This window comes from Callospermophilus lateralis, chromosome 10 (genome assembly GCF_048772815.1).
Source record: "Callospermophilus lateralis isolate mCalLat2 chromosome 10, mCalLat2.hap1, whole genome shotgun sequence".
NCBI lineage: Eukaryota > Metazoa > Chordata > Mammalia > Rodentia > Sciuridae > Callospermophilus > Callospermophilus lateralis.
Genome location: NC_135314.1, coordinates 76,589,655 through 76,600,624, shown reverse-complemented (window position 1 = coordinate 76,600,624; position 10,970 = coordinate 76,589,655). Strand labels below are relative to the sequence as shown.

The following is a 10,970-nucleotide window of genomic DNA, read 5'->3' as shown; positions in this document are numbered from 1 at the left end:
GTAAGATATCTTTATATAGACAATAGAAGGAGGAGAGAAAAGGGAAAGTCTTAAGGGGAAAATAGTGCAATAAAACTAAAATAGCAACTACCTTGATTGGAATAATTTTGATTTCTATATAGACTATACCTGCATCCTTTCTGGACTGATATGTCCATGTGACCTTCTTAACACATTATTATGCTTTTTCATACATATAATGAAAGATGAGTGAAGGCTACGATATAGTGACTTTTGCCTATCCATTGCCACTACTGACTGGGAGGATAGGAGGGGTCCTCTCTGTGCATAAGTCATGCATAGGAGAGTAGTTTCCTTGGCTTTGAGTACTTTGAAGTTTTGTCAAACAAGTTTCAATTCTGGGGACAGTTCGCTCATCTGCTTTTGTTTCTTAAGAGATGTGGGGAGAGATGACCCACACATTGGGAAAGTTAGAAGCCTAGATGATTCATTTTGGCCCAGTGGATGGCTGACTGAGTCAGTAGCTGCCTCCTACTCCAGCCTGGATATCTGGATGCCTGGATTCTTCCCATTTGTAGACTCATGGAAAAATCATGATTAGGAATTTTTACAAATGTTTCATCAAACTGGAATGAAGTCATTTTCAACACGTGTTGGAGACCATAGTATGTGGAAGTGATGGACTCCCTGAAAATGAAATTTCTAGTTTTTTTTTCATTTTTGTATCATAAAACACAGCCTCTTGCAATAAAAAATACTAAGTAATAAAAATAATAAGAAACAAAAAGAATTTCTATTAGTCTACCTACTCAGAGATAAATGTGGTTAATATCTTAGTGTATGTTCTTCCGGACTGTTATCTATGTGTTCACATGTTCATACTTCTACATAAAACACTTTTTTCAATCATGTCTCTCTTTTTTTTAAATCATGTCTCTTTTTAGTTAATACACAATTAACATCTTTTCAGATCAATGAAATTGTTTATTGAAGAATTTCTATGGCTCCTTTTCAATAGCTTCTGACATCATAAAACCTTTCCTCATACCAATAGATATTATCCTTTTCATGCTAGACACCACCTTAGCTATCTTCCCTCAAAAAAAAAAAAAAAAAATACAAAGCAAAACAAAACAAAAAACAACTTCTTGAGGATTTATCTACATTAACCCATCTTTTCTTTTTTCTTTTTTTTTTTTTTTCCATTTTGGTGCTGGGAATTGAAAAATTGTATCTAGGCAGACATTCTATCACTGAATTACAACCTAGCCCACCCTGTCAATTTTAAGTCTGCTGCAATACGATTTCTGTCCTTACCCTCTGTAGAGATTGTTCTTTTCAAAGCCAGTCATGACCTCCTTACTGTCAAATTTTATGAAAACATCACTGTATTTTTTTTTTTTGCTTGATTTTCTGGAAGCATTAGACTTAGTTGACCTCTTCTTGAAGTTCTTTCTTTGGTTGTTGACAATTATATTCTTCTGGGTTTCCTTGTGCCTCTCTGTTCCCTCTTGGTCTTTGGTTAGGATCCTTATACCTTAAGTAGTAATTTTCTTCTGGTCTCTGCCTCAGCACTTGTCTTACTTTCTTCATTCTCTCTCATCAATCTCAAAATTTCCCGTGGGGTAAGCTACATATGAATTGATGACTCCCATCTACCCCTCTGATGTAGAATCTCTCATGAGCATGAGGCTCATAAATTAACTGTCCCTTGAACATATTATCAGTTGCAGGTTTCATGGAATTTCAAACTCATCTTTTAAAAGCAAGCTTTTATTCCTTGCTGTATTGGTCAGATTTCTATCACTGTGACAAAATGTCTGCAACAGAGGGAGGAAACTATTATTTTAAACTCACCATTTCAGAGGTTTGAGGCCATGGTTGTTTGGCCCTGTCACTTTGGGCCTGTGGGAGGTAGGACATTATAGTGGGGAGTATATGGCAGAATAAACTTCTCACTCTATGGTGGCTGCGAAGTAAAGAGAGAAAGGAACAGAGTGGGTGGGTGGGGTGTCCTAATATACCCTCATGCACATGTTTCCAATGACCTACTAACTCCAACTGAACCCACTTCTTAAAGTTTCTACCACCTCCAATAGTGCTTCCAGCTATGGATCAAGCCTTCAATTCATGAGTCCATATTCAAAGTCTCACACTTGCCCCGGGCCTGTTCTCTATCTATGTTCCCTATTTTCATGAATGCATCACTTAATGATATCTCAAATATGCACCTATTTGGGTTTAAAGTCACTTTCACTCCGCTGATTTTACATCCAATTAATCATCATTCCTGCCTATTTTGCATCTAAATGTCACTCAGATTTACCCAGTTCCATCCATTCTCATAGCTATTAGGTGATTTTAGGTCCTTGACATCTCACTTTAGTTTTGATAAAATAAACAATATTTTTATATAACTCAAATATATTATTAAAATTAATTTCATCTTTTTTCTTTGATGAAGGAGACCATTATAAAATTATTAATTGCACATGTATCTCATTTCAACCAGGCAGCAGTAATCTATACACTAGGTAACTCTTAAGCCTCTTTTTTTAGGTCTCTTGAATTTTATTTTTTAAGTTTTATTTACCTTAAAATGTATTGTAATTTAATTAATTCAAGGTGTTATTTGGGGTTAATTGGCCTACTTCTAGTTACAAATTTTAAGTAAAGTTTATTATACCTGAATTTGTCCTTCTCTTGCCCTCCCTCCCACACTTCTCCAAATAAAAATGTTCTTGGTTGGTAGAGTGCTTGCCTAGCATGCACAAGGCTTGCACAGTCCCCAGCACCCCCCCACACACACCCACACAAATGTTCACATGTTCATGTTCTCTCCTGTGATGCAGTTTAACTCATGCAAGTTTCATCATATAGTGCAACAGTTTCCTAACATGTCTGTCTTCTCATCTAGGCTGTGATTTCTTAAGTGGCAGAGACTAAATATTAATTATGTTTGTGTTCCCTCAACTCAAAAGGTGTTATTGCATAGTACTAGCTCAATAGTTTGAGGGTGTGACTGTAAAGAACCAGAGCCCTAAAATTTGAATTCATTTTATTTTAGGCAAGACACTGTCATATATTACTTAGGATCTAGTTAATATTTTTCTTAAAATGCAAACCGTTTTTATTTATAAAAGAAGTATTCAATCCATATTCAAATAATGCAGAAGCATGCAAAAATAAAAAATGACAGTCCCCCAGAAAAGTCAAGCGTGGGAATTATGAACTTCATTCAGTTCAGCATTACTGTCACAGCAGTCTGGTTACCCTAGATGGCAGTCTTGAGCTGTTGTTTGGACAGGTAATGCAAGTCTAGCCTCAGTGCTTGCCAAAGACAAAATCATTATCATTGTTTTCAAATTGAAAGTAGCAATTCATATCAAAATCCTTAGAGGTAGATTAAGCAAATGAAAGTTTGATAATTTTTATGACTTATCAATGCATTTAAAGGTATGCATGAAGGAAGATGTCAAGCTGGTTATCTCTATTGGGCACAAAAAGACAAGATATTAAAATACTGCGCAGATAGTTGACATTTTATGAATATGGGTAATTTTAGACTGGCAAAAGGAAGGACTGTAAGTTCCAAGTTTGTGTTTTGGGTTTTTTTTTTTCCTTTTTACTCAGACGGGTTATGTGCTGACATCCTAACAGTTTAGAGGGAGGCACATATCACACAATGGTGTGAACACCCAATCATCATGCTAATGACCAAAAAGTCTTTGGACTTTTCTAGATCCTCTTCTAACTTTGGATTGCATAACTCTGTTTTGGCTGAATTCCTGCTGTAGCTTTGGAGCCAGTGATCATATAATTGCCTGAACACAATTTTACCCCACCTTCAGGTATAAATACTAGAAGAGAAAACCAAGAGTGAACTGCAAAACCCCCTCTATTTTCCACAGATTGTGCATACACGTGTGTTCAGCAGCTCTTGGGTGACTTAGATTCCAGTTCCAGTCACACCTAGCTGAAATAGAATCTGCCTTGTCTCATGATTTTTGAGTTTCTCCCCTAACCACTAATTGCCAGGATTTATTTATTCATTCTCAACAAAGATGGATGTGTTTTGATTGCCTGCAATTTGACAGGGATACAGCAATGAGCAAATAGTCAAAAACCTCTGTCTTCAAGAGGATAGTAAATACAAATTACAGAAACATACTGCATAATGCCATAAAGAATAAAAACCATTTAGGAGGATAGAGATGATGAGAATAGTCTTATATATGGGGTTTCAAAAAAAAACTATTTAATGAGAAGACATTTGAGCTGAGGTATGAATGAAATGGTGGGACAGAGTGCCAGGCAGAGGGCAGGGCAAAGACTCTGTGGTGAGAGCTAGATGGCCTCCATTTATAAGTAACAAGATTATGCTGGAGTGAACAACAGTGGTATGGTGGGAAATGAGGTTGGAAAGTACCAAGGCCAGATCATCTGTGGTGTAGTTGGCTGTTGGTCTAAAGTGCCATGGGAGGTATAAGGAGGCTTTGAGCAGGTAAGTCACATTGTCTGACTTAATTTCATGGAAAGATGCACTTAATTTCATGGAAAGAAACATTGCCATGCCACTTCAGACACATTATTGTGCCACCATTATGTTAGCGCTGTGGCTGGTGGTAAGAAGAGTTTCTTGAAGTTGGAAGAAAATGCAAGTGCACTGTTTCCAGGTTGAGAATATCGTCTTGTCAACAGCATGGTGCATGAATAAGATTATAGAATGAATGTGAAAATGGATACATGAATCAAGAGTTGGGAAATAGAAAATCAGATGCTTTGTCTCTACCTGAAGCCCATGTGCCCTCACCCCTGGGGACTGATGATCAGTAAAGCCATTTCCTAGGTATTATTGGTGGGAATGTAGATTGGTGTACTCACTATGGAAAACATGAAGGTTTCCAAAGAAATTAAAAATGAAGCTTCCATTTATGACCCATAAATCCCTATTCTGGGTACATATCCAAAGAAAATGAAATCAGCACCTTGTAAAGACATGTACATTCATTCCCATGTTCACTGAAACATGATTCACAATTGCCAAGGTACAGAAATAATCTGTTGGCAGATAAATGGATCAGAAAACTGTGGGAAATACATACAATAGAATATTATTTGGCCTTAAAAAAGATTTTACTGCTTACCAATATGAATGAAACTGGAAGACACTATGCTAAGTGAAATAAAGGAGACTGTTAATGGGTTAGATATGAGGTATCCCCCAAAAGCTCATGTGTGAGACAGTGCAAGAACATTGAGAGGTGAAATGTTTGGGATATGAGACAACCCAATTAGTGAATTGGTCCCCCGATGAGATTAACTGAGTGGTAACTGAAGGCAAGTAGGGTATGACTGGAAGAGGTAGGCATGGAGTAGGCCTTTGGGGTATATTTTTTGTATCTGGCCAGTGGACTGTCTCTCTCTGCTTTATGATCATCATTTGAGTCACTTCCCTCTGCCATACTCTTCCACCATGGTGTTCAGCCTCACTTTGATTCCTGAGGAATGGCTATGAGACCTCTGAATCTGTGATCCCACAAATAAACTTCTTCCTCTAAAATTGTTCTCATCAAGTCTTTCAGCCAGAGTGGCAAAAAGAACTGACTAAAACAGAGACATAGTAAGGAAAAACTTTTGCAGGATCTCATGCTATGTGGAATCTAAAAAAGGAAAAGTATAACATACAGAGTATGTTAGATTTTCATCTCTGTGACAAAACACCTGAGCTAAACAACTTAAAAGGAGAAGAAATTTATTATGGCTCATTGTTTCAGAGCTTTCTTTCAGCCTGTGGTCACTTGGCTCTGTGGCTTTGGGCCTGTGGTGAGGCAAACAGCATGGCTGGGAGTGCTGTGGTGGAGAAGGCTGTTTACCTCCTGGTGGCCAGGAAACAAAACAGGGAGGATGGGGCCACCCAAGAGCTGCTTCAAGTTCACACTCCCAATGACATTATTTCCTTTTATCAGGCCTACCTCTTAATGTTTCTAGCCCTCCCGATAATTCCACAAGCTGATGACTGAAGACTTTAATACATGGACCCTGGAGGACATTTAAGATCCAAACTGTAACATAGAGAATAAAACGTTTGCCGCCAGGGGTTAGGAGTGGTGGAGGAAATGGAGAGGGGTAGGTCCAAGGATACAAGGCAGATTTTGTAGGATGACTAAGTTTAGACAGGTAATGTGCAACTTGAATACTACAGGTAGTAAAATCATGCTGTGCTTGGGATTTTTCCTAAATGCTAAATTTTAGCTGCTTTTGCCACAAAACAAACAAAAAATCATGAGTAACTGTGAGATAATGGATATGCTGATTTGCTTCACTGTAACAATCACTTTGCTATCCATCTGTGTTTTATAACACCGAAATGTGTACTTTGAATACACACAATACATTTATTTTAAGAAATTAGGAGTTTCAGTATGGAAGACAGGAAGGCAGTTTTCTATGAAGGAAACTTACCCTGACACATAAAACTAGGGAGGGAGGAAAAGGAAAAAAACAGAGCAAAAAAATTCGATAAAATGTTTATTTTTTCATTAAGAAACAAAACCCAAGATTTCCTTAAAAGATGAGGATTTAATGAATTAAATTAAATTGATAGTAAAGGGATATGTGGAGGGGGAAGAAAGATCCTAGGAAGACCTACTACATGGTTGCTATGTTTTGGATGTGATATGTGTGAATCCCACAAAGATTCATGGGTTGGAAGCTTGATCCCAAGTGTGGTGACCCAAGGGTGCATGTCTTTAAGTCATTAGAAAAACTGCCCTCCGACAGGATTCATTTATTTCTCATGTGATCCTTAAGCTCTCTCTCCTGTTATGAGTGAGCCCACCCACTGAATTCCTCTTTGTCTTCCCGATCGACTATGTGATGTCTCTTCCCACATGTGCTCCTATCATTTGCCATGCAGCTTTTGTTAGAGTCAGTGCCCTCCTTTTCTGACTTTCAACTCCCCAAACTGTGAGTTTTACAAAGGGTATTTCATTATAGCAATGAGAAATGGACTAAAACAATGGTCATATGTAAGTGTCAAATAAAAGATGCAGACCACCACTATTATGGACATGAAATCCCCAGGAAAGCTGTCACCACATCCTCTACCAACAATGTCATCTTTGCATCTGTGCATGGAGCATCTTGCTCTCCTCATTGCTAACCTAGCTGCAGAATTCGACAGCTCTTCTATTTCACTTGTGTACCAAAGCATTGATCATCAATGAGTTTTACTTAAGAATTTTTGGAGAAGACATAAAAGATAGTTTAGATCACATACCTTTAAGGAAATTACATATTTTTTTAAAATCCCATTTGGAGTACCTTCCTTTCCAAGTTCATTTTCCCCATCTAGGTTACTAGGTTCCCACATTTCTGCCACAACATTCCTTCTATTAAAGCCTTGTCTATACTCAACCTACCACCTTGATTTTCTTTTCCAATATTGTTTAAAGCAATTTCTCTGTATTCTTATGCTTGTCTTCTCCATTTATCTTGGTGGTCAGCAAAATAAAAAATCCTAAAATTAATTGTAAGGTATGTTCCATCTCAATAGGAACTTTGTATTTCTTCTAAAATTAATTATTGTTTCAGTTGATAAACAAAAATTTTATGAATTTATCATGCTTACATGATGCTTGGAAATATGTGTCAATTTTAGAATGGCTAAATTAAACTAAGTATCATATGTATGACTTCACATATCTCTGTTTTTGTGGTGAGGACACTTAAAACCTACTCTTAGAAATTTTCAAGAATATGATACATTGCCATTAACTATAGTCACCAAAGAATAGATCTCTTGAGCTTACTCTTTCAATCTCACTGCAATTTTGTATCCTTGGATCAACATCTCCCCATCCCATACCTAGTCCATGGTAACCACCCTTCTAATCTCAACTTCTATTAATTCACCTTTTTAAGCTTCCATATGTAAGTGAGATAATGCAGAACTTGTCTTTTTTGTACTTGGCTTATTACACTTAGTATGAAAATCTGTAATTCTATCCATGTTGTCCAAATAACAAGACTTCATTCTTTATTATAACGGAATACTACACCATTCTGCATATAAATGTATCACATTTTCTTTACTCAGTCTTCCATTAATGGACACGGAGATTGTTTCCTTTTCTTGGTTATTGTGAATAGTGCTGCAATGAACATAGGGATGCAGGTATCTCTTTGACATATTGATTTAATTTCCTTTGAATATATACCTTGTAGTGGGATTGTTGGATCATATGGTAGTCCTATTTTAATTTTGTAGGAAGCTCCATACTATTTTCCATAAGGCTCTATTAATTTATGTCAATATAAATTAAGAATGTGAATTGGGAATTTTATATTTCTTATTCATCTTTGTACCCCCAATATCTGACACCCAGCAATCAGTCAACATTTTATGGAATGAATGAACAGAAGAACTTTGGTAAATTTCTACTCTTAGAATCTTTGGGATATTACTCTCTGTATCAAGTGGTTTATTAAAATATTTCCTTTAGATTCATATATTTTATCCCCCAAGGGAATTTCTGGTAGATGCAATATATTTTACATAACTTTAAATGAGAAGAGCATGGACCAAGGTGGGAAAGATATTAAGGGGAGATTTGGGACTCCAGAGTAGTACATAAACTATTATGAAATGATCCAAGCTTGCAGTTTCAAAGCATTCTGGCAATTGTCACAAGTGCCGCTAGTTAATATTATTGTCTGTCTCAACTGTTTCAAAACCTGTCAGCTCTGTTTTTTGTCATTAGTTGTTTCCTACCTCATTGCACTCCACACATTACATCCTCAGAGATAACTCACCACAAAAAAAGATTGTGCATCTGTCAAGTGTGAAGACCTTGGTGGGCTCCTTATTGGTTACAGAATTAAATAAACTCCTTCTAGCATGGCATAGAATACCCTGACTAACTGATTTTCAGCCCTTCATGGGGAGGACACTGCTTTAGATTCCTTACTTTCTTTCCACCCTTCTTCATCTGTCTTGAGATGTCTACCTTCCTTCACAGCATGTTTATCGCTTTTGTGTAAATTGCCTTCAAGTGTTTTGGTGGAGAGATAGGTACAACGAATGAAAATTTCAAAATTACTATTGTGTCTGTTTGTTTAGGCTCTCCAGTTGGGATGGGCACTGGCTAGCCACTCATTACAGGGTAATAATAATGCTGTGTACGTGGATGAGCCCCTTTTACATGATGAAGGAGCCAACCAGGACTCTTCAGGAATCTCTTTCATCTCTGAAGCACTTCTGTCATCTGTGATTAGTTAATGTGTGTTTACTGCTCACTGTGTTCTCATAAACAAGTGGCTTTTCTTTTTATCCCTTGCCTCAGAAACACAGTAATATGGTAAGCCATGATTCCCAGAGAAGTACAGGAGCAAATAGAAAAATCCATGAGAAGGAAGGGGCATGAGAGAAAAAAAAAAAATCAGAGAACTTTTAAAGATCATTTGATTTAAGACTGCTCAGTGTGAATGCTCTTTCAGGAACTCCTCTGCAGTGTGTCTGCTTGGTGTGTTCCAGCTTTTTCTCCATTGTCTGAGGTCAGGTTCTAGTGGTTGACATTGTTGTTATCCTGCTACACTCCTCGTCGCTCATAAAATAAGGTTCTTTCTCAGCCTGAGTTGAAATGTGCATCTCCAGTGTTTCACGCACTCATTTTCTTTGCCTCAGGTGCCCTGGAGCAGATGTCTAGCTCCTCTCCTAATGATGTCACTATAGTTCCTGGAGGAGTCTGTTGATGCCTTTGTCTTGCTGGTCCCATGGATCTCCTCAGGTTAATATCCCCATATCATCCACCATTCCTCACAAAGCCTGAGTTCCTCAACCTCATCTGAATCTTTTATGGGTTTTCTCTTTAATGTATGGCATCCATAGCAAATAAATAAATAAAGCAAATAAAAACAAGAGAGAATTTTAAATAATTATATTGGCAAATGTTTTTAAAAAATTAAATCTTGAAACTTGGGAGAGTAAGGTAAAATATTAAAAGTACATATCTTCTCAATAATTTTTGAGAGTAACATTTGTCTCATGAGCATTAAAATATTATTTTCATTAGGGTGTAAATTTTCTTAAAGAAATTGATCTAAGGAGTAATAACCATAAGATCAAAGATTTTCATATAACAACGTTTTTACAGAATTATTTAATTTAAAACCCCTATTGTAAACAGCTTATTAAGGTATAAATGGCATATAATATACTGAACATATATTTTTTTAATTAAAAAAAAGTTTTTTAGTTGTAGTTGGACACAATACCTTTATTTTATTTATTTATTTTTATGGGTGCTGAGGATCAAACCCAGGGCCTTGCACATGCTAGGTGAGCACTCTACTGCTGAGCCACAACCCCAGCCCATACTGCACATATTTTAAATGTCCAATTTGATCCTTCTTTCTATTCTGGTTATTTTGTGGATGTGTTTTTGGTATATTTAATAAATCTTTCCCTAACCCAAGGTCACAAAAGATTTTCTCTTTGTATTCTATGACTTTTGTAGTTTTAGGTTTTATATTTAGGTTTATGATCAATTTTGAGTTTGTTTTTTGTATATATTTCACATTATGGATAGAGGTGAGGTTAAATTTTTTTTTCTCTTGCACATGGATACCTGATTGTACCAACAATTTATTTAAAACTATCCTTTCTTTGTTGCATTTTTTTTGTACCTTTCTTAAAGATCATGGAACTTGCATGTGAATATTTCTTGACCTTCTATTGTGTTCTATTTATCTATTCCATTATTTTATTTGAAAATATAATATTTTCCAAAAAATATAATATAGTAATTGAAAAATTTGAAAGGCATCCAAAAACCACCCAAAACACAACTACTTATACATAACTGTGGTTAATATTTTTCAATATTTTTCCATTATTTCTTTTTCTAAGTGTTTTTTATCTTTGTTTTCAGAGGTAGTCTTAAATCCCTTGAGAAATTAACTGTACTAATCTACTATCTTTTCTTCTTTGCTCTCTTCTTCACTTC

The 10,970-nt window shown here is 36.3% G+C and overlaps 1 non-coding gene across 1 annotated transcript; it reads right to left on the bottom strand.

Moving 5' to 3' along the window:
• Window positions 1-3,588: 3,588 nt before the first annotated feature.
• On the bottom strand, window positions 3,589-3,689 carry LOC143409065 (small nucleolar RNA U13). Its single transcript, XR_013092577.2, has one exon. It is a non-coding gene; the product is annotated as a small nucleolar RNA U13 (small nucleolar RNA).
• Window positions 3,690-10,970: the final 7,281 nt, after the last annotated feature.